This window comes from Chlorocebus sabaeus, chromosome 24 (genome assembly GCF_047675955.1).
Source record: "Chlorocebus sabaeus isolate Y175 chromosome 24, mChlSab1.0.hap1, whole genome shotgun sequence".
Taxonomy (NCBI): Eukaryota; Metazoa; Chordata; class Mammalia; order Primates; family Cercopithecidae; genus Chlorocebus; species Chlorocebus sabaeus.
This window is the reverse complement of record NC_132927.1, coordinates 36758571-36780704: the sequence shown is the minus strand read 5'-3', so window position 1 is coordinate 36780704 and position 22134 is coordinate 36758571.

Here is a 22134-nt window from a genome sequence, read left to right as displayed (position 1 = left end):
CATGGCAGCAGGCAAGAGAGAATGAGAGCCGAGAGAAAGTAGAAACCCCTTATAAAATCATCAAATCTGGTGAGACTTATTCGCTACCACAAGAAGAGTATGTGGGAAACTGTCCCCATGATTCAGTTATCTCCCACCGGGTCCCTCCCACAACATGTGGGAATTATGGGAGCTACAATTCAAGATGAAATTTGGGTGGGGACACAGCCAAACCATATTAGAGGCCGAGGAAAAAAATACGACTGGAGAAGCTGCTTTCTATATAGAAAGAGACCTCAGATCTCAGCATTTAACATGCCTGGCACATAGAAGATTCTCAATAAATATTTCTGAGGAAAGGAAGGAAAGAATGAAAGAACTATACAGTGTCTACCTAGGATCACAGTCTTACATTGCAATAGTTGCCTCATTATTACTACACTTTATCCAAAACACTTAACACAGCACTCTGAGGAGTAAACAAAAAAATTAAAGGTAAAATGTATAATTTTATTTGGATCTAATGATCAGCATGCAAGGTTTTCTGAGAGTTAGAAGTAGAATACTTTTTGAAAAGTTAATGTATCTTAGCTATATAATAGCTATAAAATCACACAAACATAAGAAAAATAAGCATAATTATATCTTTTAAAAATAACTTTCTAAAAGAAACATATTTGGCAAGGGCTATTGAACTTTTGATTTGATTAGATGCCAGCATTATGTACTGAAGGCAGTAAAACAAATAGGCATATTCTATTTGCTATAAAGCTATGTGAGGTACCTTAATGCTGCATGTATTCTTTTGAGTTGGACCACTTGTTTAGTCCAGTTTGCTCAATGATAAACACAATTTTCAAATGTGTTTATTATTATATGAATTTTCACCAAGATCTTAGTGACTGAAGTTTATATGATGAGATAAATCTAATTATCAGACATATTCTATTTTAAAAGGAAGACCGTTATAAAACATCTTACCTGTTGGTTGCATTTTTCTGTATCTAAATAATCTTTGCTTATTAGATACAGAATTATACTAAAAGTAATAAAGTTAACATGAAACACATAAAATATGGGAAAAAATGCAAAATAGAAACCTTTATCCTAACAAATATTCATAAATTTCTGAAAACAACTGCAAATAATTATTGCAGAAAAATGATTAATAATTAGTGTTGTCAGGTTTTTAACAAATGAGAAGGGGATATTCATATTCCTATTAGTGCATAGCTCTCATTATGCATACCTATGTCAATTAGCAAAACTTATTAACTAAAGGGCATATGTTTAGCAATAAATGAAAAACAGACTCTCTTTTTGATGCAAAATCAAAGATAATCAGCCACCAAATATCAAAGTTTATTAATGAGCTTTATTTGATGCTAATTTTCCCTAATTATATTAGAATGACAAAACTAACTTAGTAATGGCTCCTGGTACGTAATTATAACTATTTGTTACATTTCTTTAAATAGTTCATTAGGCTACCAAGGAAAAGACATATAATTTCTAGACTTTCAAGCTTAAATATAAATTTTGAGCTTTTTATTCATTTTTAATGATCATAATCACCTAAATATTAGAGAGTAACACTAACATTTTTGATTTCAAAACATGTTATAATTTTAGTTGTATTTCCTTAGGGAAAGGCAATAAGTAGAAAGGCTCTAAAATTACCTGTTTTATTTTTGTTTCATCCCATAATGGATATAGAGAAATTAAACTGATACGTTATCTTTACTGAGCTCACTTTACTCCATAATTTTAAACCAAAGAGTAGTCAAATCTCTACACTGTCCACTGAAAAGTTGATAATTTATTAAAACGGAGAGAAAATGAGAAAATTAAAAGTCAAGTTTATAGTAATTCTTTAAATTTGTTTTAAAGAGTCATATTTTAATCACTGTAAGAAAACTACTGGAAAAAAATGAATCCTAGGGATACTAGCTTTTCCTTTATATATTAATTTATTTATTCACTAATTTATTGTTCAGTAGATATGATATGAACCCCTACTACGTACCAAGCACTGTACTAAATGCTGGGATTATAGTGGTGAGCCCAGAAGACACGATTCCTCCCACGACCCTGCCCTCATGGAGCTTCCCCTTCATGAGGTGCTTTATCTGGCAAACTCATGCTATGGAGCCTCATAAACTGACTGCAATTTTAAAAAGTGTCTGATTATTTATATTTAGAGACAAAATATTGTAAAAGTGTTCAAATAAAGTGTGAAATAATTCTATAAATTCAGTTAAGATAATCACTTAGCCTTTCTCAAAAACAAGAGAGAAACAGCTTATTATTGACTGTGGCATGCTTTAATCGGCAAGAAGACCTAGCATAGAGGCTGCGTGAACGTGGCCTAAAGGAAAATGTGTCTATGCTCCATTGCATTCCTGCTATAGAATCACTGAATCATCTTGGGCAGCTAAAACAACAATGGGGCTTACCTTCTTCACTTATAAAATGGGACTTACTTTCTTCACTTATAAAATGGGAATTCTCTATAATCTGTGAAGACTTTTAAGAAAAATGAGATCATACACAAGTGCTCAGTTGAACCATATGCTTTGAATGTTATTTTATGTTAGCTTATTATTGCTGGTCAATAGGAAAGATAAGAAAGCAATATCCTGAAATCAAGTCTAGCTCAGTTTGTTGTATAGGTTCAGGTGCTCTTCATAAGAAACTGGGGATTTTAGCACATTCTCAGAATACCAGAAATAAAAGTTTTCTAGCTGCCCTGTTGTGTTTGGTGTGATAGGGAGCAATGGACTAGGCCCACTTTCTCCAACAATGTAATCTTACCTCCATCATCACACAAGTATAGATTTGCAGGCAGCCACATTTCATAGACATGTATTAAAGAGAGTCAAAGGCAAAGAATTAACACCCTCATAAAAGATGCAAAATAGGCCTTCACATTAAAGAGTATAAATTGATCAAATGAAAATGTAGTAAATGACATCCTAATGGTCCTTATTCTGGCTTCCTAATTCTCTGTGAGCAAGATGCTTTTATGCACCACTGAAGTAGAGCCATCACAACCTCCAACTAGCCCCAGTTAGTCTAATTACAGCCTAATGCTCTCCAAATATGTCTGGGATAAAAGCCTGCATAACTTGCCTTTCCTTAATTTAAATGGGTCAGATTGAACATTTTTAAAAATCCAAACTGTAGTTTAGCATTATAGTACACACAAAATATACATTCTTAAGAAAAATGTGCATTTAGATTATCTGGTATGGTAACCTGTCTCTGTACACAGATGAAGAATTTGCAAAACTAGAGGAGCTGGAGGATTAATGAGATCATGTGATTAAACTGCTGTAAAAACCCTAAGTGAAAGGTATTATTTAGTCTCCATGTCTTATTATTTTTATTTACCATGGACATGCAGTTTTATTTTAAGACATGGAAAAAATGAGTCAGATGACTGTCTCATCATATTGTCAATATAATAATAATAGCTGATAAGCACTAATTGCTTTGCATATGTTAACTCATTTAATCCTATGAGACATAAAACCCTAATGAGACAGCCACTATTATTAGTACTATTTTAGAGTCAAGGTAACTGAGGCATAGAGAGGTTAAATAAGTTACCTCAGGTCAAACAACATGTAAGTAGTACACCTGGGATTTGAACTCAGGCAGTCAACCTGTCTCCAGGTCACATCTTTACACCAGACTGCCTGTGTGAACACAAATGGAGGTCAAGGCCTATTGACCTGCATTTCTTAGTTCTTAGATTATGTCTGAGCACATAGAATGTCTAGGAAGGTCAGCGAGCCAGCAGTGGAGCCATCGAGGCAGGAGCAGTGTTGAAAATCATGCCACAGACCTGGTCCTTTAAAGTCACCTTAGTTCTCCCTCTGGGTTCAGCACCACATTTGAACCACTGACATGAGCCAAGCTGAATTCCAGATGCTGCTGCTAGAATGAATTCTGCAAAGTCCCTCCTTTCTTTTTTTGCATCCCTAAGTTTTGCATCCACGTCCAGCCTCCGTGGCTGATAATAACCACAAAGAATACATCCTACAAAGATATTGGAGGCAACGCCATGTGCTGAACAATTATATAACCTCCAAAAAATAAAGTAATTTTTAATTTTTATTATGTGTCACCACTGAGAGGAATTTAAAGTCACCAAGAACATTTCAATTAATTAGGCCCAGTCAAGCTGTTGAGATAATGGCCAACAGAAGTGTTTCCTCAAGGATGTATTTTCCATTCAGATGAGCAAAAAGTACCTTGAAAATTCTCACAGGAAGTGAGGCAATATCTACTGAGTCTACATCTTTCTTTGCACTGCAGAACGTTTCACCTCATATGACGCTAATGGAGAAAAAATAGTTTGTTGTTTGAGTGAAAAGACTAAATAATGATAAATTGGCTGCCTGAAGTGCAGTAAAGAAGAAACAAATGGATGTGTGGCATTAACAGAGTTAATTATAGATGCAGATTAAAAGGCAAGATTAAGTAGTGGAAGAAAAGCAGAGAGTCACCTTCGGCCCAGACCCGCCAAGCAGCGGCGGTCAGTCACCTAGCAACAAGTTTCCTATCCCCGCTGTGCTCTTTAATTCAGCAAATCTGCTCAGGATGGCGGGCTGTTCTCCTGACAAAACGCATTATGTAGGAGACGGAGGGATACAAAAATCCACCGTACACAGCACTCTGCTCCCTATTGACCACTGATCCTTTCTCTCAATCCACAAAAGAGGCTCACATAATGCCCTGAAAGGAGAAGAGTCTCCACAGAGAAAACATTTGCTTGTAATTGAGATTGACTACATAATGAAAATGATGTTCTTTTTAAAATTCTGCTTGTTGAGGCCACACTTTTTGTCTCCTGGCACTCAAAACACATCCCTGCTGGGAAAAGGGGCAAACATTGTAAAAACTCAAAACTGTGATTTTTTTTTTTCTTTGCATTGAAAACATCCATTCTGTAACAAAATGGCCAGGTCTGTCTCCTTAGAACTTAAATAAGTGATAAAAGGTAAACACGAAAACTTCTATTCAGAGTTGCAGTCACAAATGCCTACTTTGCTGAAGGCACACAGGCGATGCATGCTCATTGATTTGCACAACGACTGGACAAAAATGACAGGATTTTGATTTCTTGATTATGCCCTCTGTGACGAGGCCATAAATTGCTGGTCAAAATTCAGTCACCGTTTCAAAGATATGCATTTAAATATCCATTAAAATTTTAACCTGGCAGAGAGGAAGGGGTAATGGCAAGAGAGGGCAGAATAGCTCATCTTCTTAATCTAGAGGACACAATTAAAGTGACCTGCGTGGGGCTTAAGTTGATTCCCTATAAAAAGATTATGCTGGCGTCTTTGTTAAGAATGATCCAACATGGTCACACTTGTTTTAAAACCAGATCATTGGATTTATTAATTTTTTAATAATACTTAAAATATTTTTAAATAGATTAGTAAGCATTACTATATGTGTCTGGGTTCCTACACTTCAAGGATTTTATCATACAAAATGATTTTCACAAAAAATAAATGGTTTCCCACATATTAACAACATACTCTCACTGAAACATGCATTCAACAAATATTCACAGGATACCCATATGTGCCAGACACTGTTCTAGAAATTGGAGATCCAGAGATAAAAAAATAGACAGTCCTGGCCTTCAAGAGAACAGAGTATTATCATACAATTATGGCACATATAAAGAGTACTGGGATAGAGTTTGGCACAGGGTCCTAAGGGAACACTTAGCATAATATATGGCCCAGAATGTAGAGGAAGGGTTATTAAGCTTGTAGGTAAAACTTTCTGGAGGAGATGACACCAAAGCTAATCCCTAACGGATGTGTAGTTAATGACTGTCTAGATGAAAGAGAAATTCTTGGCAGAGAGAACATCATACAAGATTCTAAAAAGAGAAAGAACATGGTACTTTAGTGACTGAGAGCAGTGCAATATGGTGGGGGTTGGAGGTTGGAGAGGTATTTGAGCACCAGATTATACATAGCCTCATGTGCCAGGATAAGGACTTTTCTCGAAGAGCATGGGGAAGATATGATAGATACTACTCAGGGATGATTAGAATTGCAGTGGCATTAACAGGTAAGTGTTTGTGATTTTTATTTCCTCTTCCTGAGGAAAGCTCCCAGGTAATGAAGGAATACAAATCCTATACTATCAATTACAATTTTAGTTAGATGGTAGAGTTCAGATTTTGCTAACAAACCTGATGGGAAAAGGGCATTGTCGGTTTTACTGAGGAGTGGGAGGAGAAAAATACTTCAATTTCCAGGGTACAGTCAGTCCTTGATATCACTGAGGCTTTATCAGATAGGCACAGAGGATGAAACAAAGCAGAAAAATAGTTAAGGTATTTGTACGTTATTATTATGTTTATTAATAAAATTGTGCCAGTGACTAAATCTGAATAACAGGGCAAAATGAGTTAATTTGTGGCTTGAAAAGACTTAAAAATGTAAGTTGCTATGCCCCTATGATTAAAACAACCAACACTGTTATTTGATTGGTTGTATGCACTGTGCGTCTGGAAAAAATCTAACAGTGTATAGGACACAAAACAGATCCCAAAAGACTCATTTATTACCTACACAGAGACATGATTAAAGACATGTCAACACATAATATAGCAATTATCTAGTAGGTATCATAGGAAGGCAGGCATATATACTGTCTGCAAGTATAAGCACCTACCTGCCCTTTTTACCTCCATCTCTTCCCACACCCACTGGGCAGTTTTGTCTAGACAAGGAGCAAGAGGGAGAGCCTGGTATATCAGAACCAAAGATGAGCCAGTTCTAAGTGATGATTTTATATTGCTGCTAGATGACATATCCCTGTATTTGCCACATTGCTGATGGCACCCAATATAAGGCTCAGCACAAGGCATTCCAGGCACAGGACTTCTTGCTCAGATGGTCTAATGTTTTAAAAGACATGTCAGAACTCGAGAGGTAAAAAGATCGTGGAAACGTAACCAAATTGAAATATTCAGTGCTATAAGGACAGGAGCTGCTTTAATAGCCGACTAAGAGCCTTTCCTTAAGCAAAGGAGCTCACCCTCCTTCCTTTGCCTGAGGAAGGTTTGAAAATATATTCTGTGGTATAATTGGCCTAGAATTTTTCAGTAGGCCCTTCCACCATTATATTTTAGCAGAGACACCCCTGGGATCAAAAAAAAATTTTATCAAAATAGAATTCATGCTTTAGGTTTTGCTCCTGTTCCCTTCTAGGGCCCAGTGGCGCATGATTTTGCTGTTTTAGTAAAATTAAGTGGTTTTGAATATCTACCCACTTATTAAAATCAGAACAAGTTTCTTGAACAGGAAGAGGGTCCATTTTTACCCTTTGCTGCAGTAAGTGGTTGCTAAACTGATGCTGATAGGCTCAACAAACTTCAGCATTCCCCTTGCTCCCCTTTCCCAAAGTATATCTTTGTAAAAGTTTCATAGCGGGTATTTCAAGGGCTACTCCATAGTAGCTTTCTTCTTTATTAGGCAGAATCCACTGGGAAAACAGGGTCACAACCATGCTGACCTAGGGGAAGATCAGTTCCCTGTAAAAGGTAAATTTAAACTTCCAAATAAAAATGAGCCATTTTAAGTGTGCATGATGAGCCACACGGAATTTATGAAAGAGAATTATGTAAAGGGCTATGGAAACGTAAGAGGTAGGGAGTCTCACTCTAGTAGTTTCTTTCAGAGAGCACACTTAATAATTTTGCAAATATTATCTTCTCACATTTATGTCTAATCAGTTAAACAACATTATCCACCCTCTTAGCTTTCTCGTAGAAGATTATGTGACATGTAGCATTCACCAGTTTTTCTGAAAAGGTTAATAGTTCACCAGTCGAAGTTAGAACTAAACAGACTTGATCATTCCTAAAACCCTTGGTTGAAACGTGAGTGCTTTGTGTTGACAGCCTATGGGTTGTAATGAGTTTCTAGTACATTCTTAAGGCTTGTTTCTTTTGCCCTGTGAATGGAGACAGTAAAATTATAGTCTCTAGGTGTTTTCCACGGTTCTTTCACATGCAGGCTTCCCGACACCAATTAAAGAGATTATGTCATCAAGTGAAAGGAAAGCTATAACTTGTATGTTAATGCTGTGATTACTTGAGACAGGGTCACAGGACCCAATAGCATAGCAGCTGACCTTCAAAAAATTAACTTTGAGCTCAATTCCTAATTAACCTTTTTCAATACAAGAAAGTATAATTTCAGGCCATTGGTCCTAAAAAATATCCGCCTTTTCTTATACAATGAAATGTGTTACCAAAATCAACTTGTAATTGTCAAAAGATGTTTACCCTTGATAATGTTATCATTAAGGATACATTTTTATTTCCACTCAAGATATATTCTCTGTATATTCACAGTTAATAAAACTGCAGGGAACATACTTAAACCTACATAAATTTTAGTTGTAATAAATTAATGTTGGTGCACAAAAATGGCAAGTATTGTTCTTTCCCACTGCATCCCCAAGAATGGGGTTATTAATCAAGCGGACATAAGTAAAGATATGTAAATTTTAAAAGATTATGTTGAAATGAAAAAATTTTATCACTTTAAGTTAATGTTCTCTGTAATTCTTAAAACTGTGTTCCTGCTATATGATGCATATTTTATTCCAGATATTGCTCTCTGATGAAAGTGCTCCAATTATATTAGCTGTTATTTAGTCGGGCCTGAAGTTAATAGCTGATGGACTTCACATTTCTTATAATCTCTAGTACCTCTGACTGAACAAAAAAGTAATTTTTAAAGTAATGCTGTATAATGGTTGAAGAGTTTGGTCCTCATAGTCATGGTTTGCCTCTGGAGATTATAAGGATTATCTGAATAAGTGATTTTTACACCATTTTGTAATTTCACTCTTATGACTTCTATATTAAAGCAGCATTTATCAAATTTAAAATCAAAATTAACATTTTGTATACCATATATTCATATTCTTTTTTTTGGGGGGGCCTCAATATGCTGCCCAGGCTGGTCTCAACTTCTGGCCTCAAGAGATTCTCCTGCCTCATCCTCTCAAAGTGCTGGAATTGCAGGCATGAGCCACCACCACATCAGGCCTATGCCCATAGATTTAGAAAGTAGTTAAAATGCAACTTGGATGCAGGTTCCACTAGCTCACTCCTTTCTTCACTGCTTTTAATTCAGGCTGTAGATAACACAAGCCAAAATGTTGCTTTATTATTAATAATTATGAAACTATTGCAACATCTATACTTTTCTATTTTAAATTTTCCCTAGTTTTGCTATACCAGCACTTTTAATTTTGTTAGTATTGAGCACTGATGCACAAAATCCTATAATATTTAAAGGTAAGAATTCATAAGTATTACCCTTCTGGCTAAATCAGCGCAATAGTCAGGTTTGAAGTGGTGCTGTGGTAGAAACAGACCAATGGACTTTTTTAAAGAGCCCCCAAAAATGCCCTGAAATACACTGGCAAATATGAATTTTTCACATATTCGTTGTTTCACAAACAATGTATAGAGGAATATACTGCTGTTTTGTTTTATTGGTTGTATTTTTCTTGGGGCATTCATACATAGCAGGATTGAAAAGAAGAGCAAGGACCAGTAATAAGACACAATTAATGTCTTGCATAGGTTTCACTCAAATCAGAAAAATGACACCAAGGACACGGTAAGGAGCACAATGGAAAACAGTTAGGGCACAGCTGGAAAAGTTGCCTTGATATCTAAGTATACAATTGGCATTGATCCTTAGGCTTTTAGGATGAAATACGAAAAAAAAAAAAAAAAGTCTTCCAGCTCTCAACCCAATCTATAAAATAAACACATAATGTTGGGAAAAGCAAACAAACGCGCACATTTTTAAAGCAAATTTTATGTAGGTATGACATTGTTCTTAAAAAAATAATGAAATAAATAATCATGGAGGGGATGGCTCAGGGTCTATGAAAAATATGGATGTGTACTTGTTGATGGGGAAATTGGCACAGAAGGGCGTTTAACCTGGTTGTGAAATGGAATTTGCAATTTCAGGGAAAGGCAAAATGACTTCCACAATTACCATCAACACACTTGTTCTATTCCTGGTGGATTCTTATACTGTTTTGTTCCCTTGAATTCATTTAAAAAGGAATAGTGTTATTACATGATTTGAGATATTCTAAAGAAGCCCCATTCTTAACTGCTGACTGTGGTGAATTAGAGAGTAAGTAGACCGCTAACTTACATTATGAACATTTAACTTTATTTGGTCAGCTAAAATATATATCAGCTTGAAAAGATATTATGTAATTCTAGAAACATCAGTTAATACATTTTTAACTAAATCTTAGCAGCTAACTGTGTAAAATTATTTGTAACTTGTAATTCTCCAAGTCCTTTTGAAATCTTTTTTTCTGAAAAAAAGACAGAGCATATATAAATAGATATTTATATGTATAATCTGAACGTGCTTTTTTAAGATCAATTGATTTATGGATGCCTATGAACATATGGCAAATCTCATATCAAAAAATTAAATTCAGATTAAACATCTTCAAGTTCTTATGTGATAGAAAGTAGGTGGTATAGTTTCTATAACTTAGAACCTAATTCCTTTAATTTAAAACATATTTGAAGCAGCAAAATTCCAAGATAATATGGGAAATTAGATAATCCAATGAAATTCATTGTAATGACATTTGATCCTTATACAAACGTATGTAAATATATGTATATGTAAAGGCAAATGCACGTATGTATGGAAATGAATGTATATGTATGGATACACTATATGAAGATTGTATTTTAAGTAAAAATCTCTGCAAATATTTGGATGGAAACCCCTTTTAATCATTGTTGGTGCTTGCTAAGAATGCATGAAAGCAGCTGAAGAAGGCATTAAACAATGGCATTTGGGAACCTCAAGGTTTACAGATCCTTTAAATTATAACACCGTGAAGTAAGATGCTATGAAGGAGAGGAAGGTTCTGATGAGGAGAGTCTTCTCTAATTCACCTCCCTTAAGAGCCTCTCAGGATACAGCCAAAGAGTGTAATGTAATTTGAGCAGTTCCTGTAGGTTATCTCCCCAGAGCACCAGGCTAGGAGGAGTTGGAAAACTGGTGCTTAATAACGAACACTTAATAGAGACATTCCTGGACCTACACAGAGCTGTACTGTTCGTGGATTCATGCCACGCATAGCTATTAAAAATATTTCCTTAATGAGAAAAGGAACTAAAATGAGTAGCAAGCCAGCATTTCTCTCTCACTAAGTAGCACAGTAAGAGGAAAACAGAATTAAAAATAAAAATCTACTTTACAATTGTGTTAGATTGCTCGGAGGGGAAAAAGCAAGCAGGTGTTAGAATCAGCTTTTAGTTTGACAGTGGACTTAGGTCTTTATATTACATATTATAATTGCCGATATTTGAATTAAACCTTAAATGCTAAGCTTATTTGAACTGACAATGAAGTTTTTCAGCTGTTAGTTTCAAATGATTTAAAACTACTGGAATAGATTTGGGAGTAGGATTTACTCTGCCACCTGCTGGCCATTTAAAATTAATGCTGCTCTCAGGAGCTGGCCACTTTGAACAATGAGCCTCAACACTGGTTTGTGAAAAGGCAGTGCTATACTGGAGAAAAATTCACCTGGCCTGGGTGGTGGTGTCAATAGCACTGGATCTGGTGTCAAGAAACCTGGGGCGAGGGATGGAGGTGGTCAAGCAGGAACCCAGTTTTACCACTTCCTGTATGGGCGACCAGTTGCTTAAGTCCTCAAAGGTTCCCTCCTCCATAACCGGAGATGCTCTCCTTCCCTCTCCGTGACTGCCTCGATCCAACACCTTAGCTACCTCGTCTCCAGGACAGGTGTTATGAGACCTGTCTTACCTCAAATGAGAAAGTACTTTTAAAACCATCAGGCATTATAAAAAATATACATTGGTCAGAATTATGGACGAAATTAACAGTATGCGGTAATCCATTCGCTTCCTGCAATGTATATTTCATGTGGGCATTGTCACAAAGCTTTTACTCAAGTCCAGAGTCTAGCTGGATCAGTCATCTTAGATTATCTTTGGAAAAATGGAAAAGTGAAGGTACGTGCATATTTGCTTAAATACTGAACTAGTTTCCTAACTCTGGCAGGTCCCCTGGCCTGTATCATCCTTGTCTTCCAAAATCACATGTTCCAATTAAAATGCATAAAGCTTCTTAAATTTGTGTTTGAGGCCAGGCATAGTGGCTCACACCTGTAATCCCAGCACCTTGGGAAGCCATGGCAGGTGAACAGCCTGACCTCAGAAGTCCGAGACCAGCCTGGGCAATATGATGAAACCCCGTCTCTACAGAAAAAAAAAAAAAAAAAAGCTGGATATGGTGGCTCGTGCCTGTAAACCCAGCTACTTGGGGACTGAGGTGGGAGGATTGCTTGAGCCCAGGAGGCGGAGGTTGCAGTGAGCCAACATTGAGCCACTGTACTCCAACCAGGGTGACAGAGTGAGACCCTGTCTCAAAAAAAAAAAAAAAAAAAAAGTGAATAGAGAGGGAACGTGCCAGTAATCATAAAAACAAAACTATCTTCATGATCTTTCCCAGTTACGACAAATAGTATTCAATGGTTGCTTTATGAAACTCAGGAAAACAAAACTGAGATACACAAAACATCATGGCCAAAATTGAATCAAATTGCCACATTGAACTTTCTTTATTTTTAAAAACAATTTCTTGATTTCCTAGCGATGGACTATTTCATTTTTAAAAGTCCCAATAAAATTTCCACAATTTACCCTTGGGAGGGACTCTATTGTTGAGATTTAGTATAAATTTGCAGGTATTCACAAAAGGCAGGTTAGGCAAAATTACATTCTCCCCAATTGCTTTATTTCCTCACATAAATATCCCTTAAATAGCTCTTTCATGCTCATGAACAGCACTGCAATCACTTTCACAAAACAAACATAGAATTCTGAACTTAAGCCACTGAGTTTGCTTGAGGGAAACAATGTCTTCCTTGTCACTTGGTTTTGTCTTTTTTTTTTTTTTTTTTTTTTTAAAGAAGAGGAAAGGTTTTTTTCCCCTCTCCTGTTTGTAGACCACCCATGAACCTTTTTACTTTTCTCATTTAATCTGAGAAAGGGGAGAAAAGGAGACTTGTTACCCTTAGCAGTGCTTGGGCTTTTCTCCCAACAGCGTCAGTTAATTATTTTAACCTAGCGAGGAAGGGTGGCCAGGGCAGTAGGCGTGGGCGGGAGGGGAAACAGGTGTTTCAAACACCTGCATTTCTAGGCTTAATTGCTCTGAAATCTTCTGGGCTCTCAACTGCATTCTCCTTTCTTTACAGAGGCTGAGAGGGAGGGGTTCATTTGTGGAGTCCTTAACTAATTGTGGCATAAATATGCAACCACTTTTGGCTGAACAAATTATTTTCTTTAAAATGAACTCCAGGTAAATTTAATTAGAGAAAAAAGGTGATTGACAGGTGTTACTCTGAATGCAATGATTAAAAGTCCTCCTGTTGTTAAAAGAAAAAGGCTAAGTCAGGAGTCAGTCATATTCTAGATGTTTTCTTCTCGTGCCGGTGAGTTCAGGTAAGAACACCCAGATCAATGATTCTGGAATTCCTCATACTGTGGGAGATGTCTACCACAATTAAGTACCAGAAACTATTTTTTTAGTAGAATGCATGGAAAAATCTGCTTTTAAGAAATGTTGAGATAATTTATATACCAAAATGAGTATTTAATGTTGTATTTTATATTTAAATGTTTTCATAAACATAGCTTATAATAATTGAGTGCTTACCACATGCCAGACACTTTTTTATATGGACTGTCTCATTTAATCCTCACATTAACACTGTGGGATAATTCTCATTATCAGGTGTGGAAGCTGAGGCAAAAAGAGGTTAATTAACTTACTCAAGGCAGAGAGTAAGTGGTTGAGTCAGGATTCAGACTCAGGCAGCAGAATCTATGACCTCTGTTTGTGTCATTCAGTCAACAGAAGTCAGTAACTCATAAGTCTCCTAATACTGAACTCTTGTCTAGGAGGTTTTCTTCTTGATTCCTGAGGGTGGCTGAGATAAGAGAGTGATTAGAACTTGGGTACTGAGCAAAAAATCTCTAAGAGTTCCGTTGTCAAGCTGAGAGTTGTGAAAATAGCCCTGAGTCACATACTGTGTTATTTAATAAATGGTGTGGGAAGATTCTAGAAGCATGGGCATCAGGTCAGGAAATCTTGATTGCAGTTCTTACTAGAAAAACTGATTATTCTGTAACTAGTCCCCCTGCTCAATGAATAAATAATCTGTGGTTCAGAGAAATTAATGGAGATTTGGTCAAGCTTTCATAATAGGGTCAGAGTCAGGTGCAATATTATAACCCAGAAACACTGCTTCAAGGGCACTGCCTTTTCATTCCCAGTGACCAATTTTTCTTCCTTAGGGGAGGATAATTAGACCAATCAATTAGACCAACAATTAATTGACCTTGCCATATGACTTACTTCTTGTATAATGGTGAAAAGGGCAACTGAAATGGAAATATAATCTGTTGCTGACATTAATGTTTCTCATTGGGCAGCAGCTAACACATGCTCGCTTGGCACAGGAAATCAGGATCAACACTGGCTGACTCTGTCAAGTAAATATTCTAGCCTCAGACAAGGGAGCTTTAGTTCTTGCTTCCGTTTTCCTTTCTGCCTATCCATTTTCACCTACGCATTTTCAGGGCGTGGAGGTGTGGAAAGAGGGAAGTGGGATTTCCCACTGGGAATGCCTGGAACTTCCCTCTGCTTCCTGACGGATGCCAGACACGGCCTTCCATTAGGCCTGGCTCAACAACCATTTCCCTTCTTGCAGCCTATTCCCAGACTCCTTTAGAACCACATTATCACATTAGAATGAATATCAATGACACGTATTAGAATTATGAAAGGGAAGAAGTGCACAATTGCAGCATGAGTCATGTGGCCAAACTTCCACTGAGACACACCAGGTCTTAATGTAGGAGGTTACAATACAGAATAAATGGGAAATTTCAGAGAAAGCCCTGTGTTGCAAAGAAAGAAAACTTATGTGATTGGTTGTAGCTCATCTGAAAGCCTGGTTGGTGTGCCAGACAAAATTTGAGAATGGAAAGAACTCACTCTAAGAGCACCTAGTTTACTCTTGGGAGGTCCACCCAGGAGTTTTAAATTTCTTTGACCTATCACAGTACAGACTTGTCACCTAATTGCCTTTTCCCACACTTGTATTATAGTACTGAGTATTGGATATCAGTGTTCCTCAAACATTAGATGTGCCTGCAAGCCACCTGGAGATCTTATTAAAATAAAGATTCTAACTTCGGAGGTTTCAGCCGGGCCTGAGAATCTGCATTTCTAACGAATTCTTATCTGATTTTGGTGCTGCTGGTCTGTAGACCCTACGTTGAGTAGCAAGGTGATAGAGTAACCTCAGTGAGTTTAGGAAGGCAGTTCTGTCCCATTTCTTGTATGAATAAATTTACAGTCTTAAGAAAGGTATTTTTAAAAATTATAATTACACTTTTATATACTAATGAGTTCTACTGTCATTGTGTGCTCTTTGTTATGCTTGACCTGTGGTTTTCAGATAAACTAGTTAAGAGAATTTGAACTGCAGAATTGATGTCTAACTTACTAGATTTACATACTTAGGAAGTTTTGTTGATTTTGATGTATAAGTCTGTATTTTGGGTGTTTGAAGCATTTGAGATAATTATATATACTGAACTTATAGTTTTGGTTTGAAAGGTCTAAGGGACTGTGACTATGCAAATGGTATAAAAATTTAGGGGAATTTGATCTTTTAAATGTGAGTTAACTGAATATTGAAGAATAAAAGAAAGAAACACACTTAAATAACTTATAGGCCAAGTAAGAAATTATAATTAAAATGAGAAAATATTGAAAATGGAATGACAACAAAATACTACATTTCAAAACTTGTGATATAAAGCTAAATTGATGATTATGGGAAAATTTATAGTTTCTAATACTTATTTAGAAAAGAAGAAAGACTGAACATTGGAAATCAGAAAAAGCAACAATAAATTGAGAAAGAAGGGAAAAATATTAAAAAGCATAAATTAGTGCTATCAAAAACAAATGGAAAATATAGAGAATCAACAAAGCTGGAACTATTTGAAAATACTGATAAGTTGCAAACTTCCACAAAGATTGATAAAGTGAAAAAATGGAGAATACATGTAAGCAATATCAGGAATGAGAAGGAAACATAGCTGTAGATGCTGCAGAGATTTTTTAAAAATTATGAGGACATTATGAACAACTGTTTGCAAATACATTGGAAAACTTAGGAGAAATGGATCCATTCTAAGGAAAAATATAAGCCATAAAACTGACTCAAGAAAAATTAAAAACATGAATGGTTTGATACCCATTAAGGAAATTGAATTAGTAGTTTAAAAATTCCACAGAGATTAAACACCAGACTTCCTCACTTTTAACAGTTTACCAAACATGAAGGAGTATAGAAAAAAAAGAGAACACTCTCATACATACATCTAAATGAAATTTCAGGTGGATTAGAGACTTAAATGTGAAAGGCAAAACTATACAGCTTTATGAAGATGAATATCTTCATAACCTGGTGATGGGAAACTATTTCTTAAAAAAGAGACTAAAAGCATGAACTATGGAGGAAAAAGACCAACAATAAAAAGAACTTCTTATCTCAAAATAGCATAAAGAAATGAAAATGTGAAATAACATTTCACATCCCACAACTTGGCAACAATTTTAAAGTATGACCAAACCAAGTCCAAGTGTTGGCAAGAATATGGAAAAACAGAAACTCATACATTGCTGGTGGGGTGTAAATTGTCACAACCACTTGGGAAAACAATTTGCCCTTATGGAAAAAGTTGAAGACATGCATGTCACATGGCCTAGCCATTAGATATATATACACAAGGGGAAATGGTACATATGCTCTAGGAAACCCATATAAGAATATTCACAGCAGCAACATTCATAATAGTAAAAAAAAAAAAAAAAAAAAAAAAAACTAGGAAAAAAGCCCAAATGTTCAACTATATTAGTGTAGATAAATTGTGATATAATCACACAATGCAATATTGTATAGTATTATAAATGAATGAACTAAAATTACACACCACATAGATGAATGTCAGGAACACAATGTCACAGAAGAATATCTAAATCATCAGCATGCATTAGGCCCACATTTCTTTGCCTGGCGCTCGAACCGTTCCATAATCCATAAAGCCTATTTAATCTGCCCAATCTCATATCCTTCCCCAAAGCACATTAACTCATCGTGTCTACTAGGCACTGCTTTTTTCACGGTTCCTCTGGTATGCCATGATTTTTCCTCCTCCCTTGACTTCCTTTAGATGATCACCACATGTGGAGTAGACCCTCTTTTCCTTCTCACTCACCAAATCCACCCAGGTCATCAAAGCCCAACCGAGCTCCACCTCCACATCAAGCCTTCTGTAACTGCCCACGGTCTCTGGACTTCTGAGTTTACTGTCAAGACCATTAAGTTTTGTGACTAATTGTTTTCTAGGTAAATTTAATTTAACAAGTATGTACTGGACGCCCATTATGTGAAAGGGCTTGTGTGAGGTGCTGCAAGAGGGCATTGAAATTAAACACAAAATAGTCCTCACTCTCCGGTTCTAAAGCGTGATCTGTTAAAACCAGTTGGGGAATGAAGCAAAGCTCTATGGCTAAGACAGCTCTTGAGAAAGGTCTAAAGCAGCACAGTGGTTTGAGCATAGAATCCACAGATCTGGGTTTCAGTCCTGACTCCAACCCACACACTGGCAGTGTGACCTGGTGCAACTTTACTTTTCTCTGCTTTAGATTCCCATCTGTAAAATACATCGTGGTATTTCCCACTTCCTAGGTTGTGGTGGGATTACACAAGATGATGCACTATGATGTGCTAAGGACAACACCTGACACAGAGTAAGCGGAGAAAAATCATGGCTCTTAACAAGGAAGATGTCTTGGATCTTCGCAGGTGGAGATGAGGGCAAGGTATTCAAGATTCAGAGAACAGGCAGAGCTTGTAGTAGGGAAAGTTGTCTCCTGTTCACAGTCCACTTTGCTGCAGTACAGAGTTGAGACAAAAGGAGTCCAGGTAAGGGGGGTGGTTCGAGATATGTCGCAGAGAAAAAGACTGGGTCTGAGAAATGTGTGCTTAATCCTGTGGGTAAGTGTATTGGACAAGTTGACAAATAGAACCATGCTTGCCACTGGGAAGGCCGTGAGAAGTGAGAAGAGCCTGGGGAAACTGATTGAAATCATTGTAAAATTTTACTGTTTGGGCTGTGGTACAAAAATAATAATGCCATTAATGGTCAAAACTTGTAAAAATACTAAATTTACATTTTGCTTATGTGAAAGCATAAAAAAGAATAAAAATGGACACAGCCTATTGGGAATCTGTAGCTTAAACATCAATTCCATTAGTAGTCACAATTTCCAATAAAGTTGGCAACAACCATTTTTACTGCTAAAACCATTCAATCCAAATATAAGGAGTTTCATCACCAAGGAAGCTGTGTGAGTGACTCACTGCTATCAGTGACACACCTGGGTAGCGTTTCACTGACTCTCATCTCTATTCTAGGAGGTCGGCAGGGTGAAGGGGGATGTTTAAAACAAGGACTAGAAATGCCACTTGGAATTGAAAATGGTTTCTTGCTTTTATTTTTAAATTATTATAGCAAATAGTTATCATGTAACAAATTATAGTTATCATCTAACAAAAACATAGGCAAATTGATTTAAAGGGTAAGCTTAGGGCCTGTTAGTCTTTGCAGTATCTGAAAACCCAAACATGGACCCAATCCACTTGTGTACCTAAACTAGACGAGAAAATCCCTTAAAGATCTTCGGGGTTTTCTCAGTCAAAGACGTAGAAATGGATTTCTTTCCATCACATGTACTTTACTTTTGGCCTCTGAGTCCCTTTGTGACCCTGCCAAAAAGTAATAATTCTAGCTAGAATATATTGCCAGGAATTCGGCAATAATATAAGGTATATAGCTTCACTGACAAAGAAAAAATCCCCTCCTAAAAGTGAGTTTCAAAAAGAGATCTTACTTTTACAATACACTGTGATGCTATAAAAACAAATAAATAAATAATTGCCTTGGTTTCCTTTCTTTAAAAGAAATAATTTCTAGTTATTCCAATTTTTGCCATCAAATGCCACAGCTTATGAGATAGTTCAAAATGCTGTGCAATTACTTGACTTCCAAAAATGCTTCCTTAAAATGGAAATAATGGGAGTTAATATTTCCTATCGAGGCAGGATTCTCAATACCACTGACAGCAACTTTCATGTGTGTTTGAGAAGTGGGTACTGGTCAAAACCATAGACAATCTGGGCACAGAAACATGCTGCCCTGTGAGAAAGGCTTTATTACTAATGGTGATTAGCAATGGTGATTAGCACATACATATTATGAGAATATAGAAGTATTACAATCTGTGTACATTCACTTAACTAAAACAACAAACATTTATTGAGACTGCACCATGACCTGCCACTGTTCTGAGTGCTTTATCTATAAGAATTTCTCTCATTTAAGCATAACAATCCAATGAGGTAGGTAATATTATCATCTGCATTTTACAAATGAGGAAACTAAGGCTTATGCAAAAGAACTGTCCATGGGTGACAGGTGAGTAAGAGGCTCACTCAGGGCATCAAACCCAAGGTTGCTTCTCTGATACCTAGACTCCGAACTATTGTGAGGTCCCACATCCCTGAAAGCTCAGGTGCAGTGATCTTTGTTACTGCTATATGCTGGCCTGGAGTGCACCTTTACTTGGCATGGTAATAAGATTTCAGCATAAGCAGAGCTCATTCCATCCTGCTCCTCTTTCCAGAGAAGTGGGGTGCAGAAAGGTGAGGTGATGGAGCTGGAACTACATTTCCTTCTTTTCTCTCTGCTGCTCTTTGCCCAATACTATGCTGCTCTCTGCCTTTTACAAACTTGCTGAGTTTATTGACAGCTACTCTAACAGCTTTACAACTGGCAAATCTATCAGAAGGGGAGCTTTACTATTAGGGGTCTCAGCCCAAAATCTCCTTAAGCTGATAAGCAACCTCAGCAAAGTCTCAGGATACAATCAATATGCAAAATTCACAAGCATTTCTATACACCAGTAACAGACAGAGAGCCAAATCATGAGTGAACTCCCATTCACAATTGCTACAAAGAAAATAAAATACCTAGGAATACAACTTACAAGGGATGTGAAGGACCTCTTCCAAGAGAACTACAAACCACTGCTCAAGGAAATAAGAGAAGGCACAAACAAATGGAAAAACATTCCATGCTCAAGAATAGGAAGAATCAATATTGTGAAAATGGGCATATTGCCCAAAGTAATTAATAGATTCAGTGCTATCCCCATCAAGCTACCACTGACTTTCTTCACAGAATTGGAAAAAACTACTTTAAACTTCATATGGAACCAAAAAAGAGCCCACATAGCCAAGACAGTCCTGGGCAAGAAGAACAAAGCAGGAGGCATCATGCTACCTGACTTCAAACTATACCACAACGCTACACAGTAACCAACAAGACATGGTGCTGGTACCAAAACAGATATATAGACCAATGGAACATAATAGAGGCCTCAGAAATAACACCACACATCTACAACCTTCTGATCTTTGACAAACCTGACACAAACAAGCAATGGGGAAAAGATTCCCTATTTAATCAATGGTGTTGGGAAAACTGGCTAGCCATATGCAGAAAACTGAAACTGGACCCCTTCCTTACACCTTATACAAAAATCAACTCAAGATGAATCAAAGACTTAAATGTAAGACCCAGGACCATAAAAACCCTAGAAGAAAACCTGGGCAATACCTTTCAGGACATAGGCATGGGCAAAGATGTCATATCTAAAACACCAAAAGCAATGGCAACAAATGCCAAAACTGACAAATGGGATCTAATTAAACTAAAGAGCTTCTTCTGCACAGCAAAAGAAACTATCATCAGAGTGAACAGGCAACCTACAGAATGGGAGAATAATTTTGCAATCTACCCATCTGACAAAGGGCTAATATCCAGAATCTACAAAGAACTCAAACAAATTTACAAGAAAAAAACAACCCTATCAAAAAGTGGGCAAAGGATATGAACAGCCACTTCTCAAAAGAAGACATGTGTGTAGCCAACAGACATATGAAAAAATGCTCATCATTGGCCGGGCACGGTGGCTCATGCCTGTAATCTCAGCACTTTGGGAGCCTGAGGCGGGCGGATCATGAGGTCAGGAGATCGAGACCATCCTGGCTAACACGGGGAAACCCCGTCTCTACTAAAAAATACAAAAAATTAGCTGGGCGCAGTGGTGGGTGCCTGTAGTCCCAGCTACTCTGGAGGCTGAGGCAGGAGAATGGCGTGAACCCAGGAGGCGGAGCTTGCAGTGAACTGAGATCACACCACTGCACTCCAGCCTGGGCAACACAGCAAGACTCTGTCAAAAAAAAAAAAAATGCTCCTTATCGCTGGCCATTAGACAAATGCAAATCAAAACCACAGTGAGATACCATCTCACACCAGTTAGAATGGCAATCATTAAAAAGTCAGGAAACAACAGATGCTGGAGAGGATATGGAGAAATAGGGACGGTTTTACACTGTTGGTAGGAGTGTAAATTAGTTCAACTATTGTGGAAGACAGTGTGGCGATTCCTCAAGATCTAGAACTAGAAATACTATTTGACCCAGTGATCCCATTACTGGGTATATACCCAAAGGATTATAAATCATTCTACTGTAAAGACACATGCACACATATGTTTATTGCGGCACTATTCACAATAGCAAAGACTTGGAACCAACCCAGATGTCCATCAATAATAGACTGGACAAAGAAAATGTGGCACATATACACCATGGAATACTATGTAGCCATAAAAAAGGATGAGTTAATGTCCTTTGCAGGGACATGGATGAAGATGGAAACCATCATTCTCAGCAAACTATCACAAGAACAAAAAACCAAACACTGCATGTTCTCACTCATAGGTGGGAGTTGAACAATGAGAACACATGGACATAGGGAGGGGAACATCACACACTGGGGCCTGTCAGGCGGTGGGGGACTAGGGG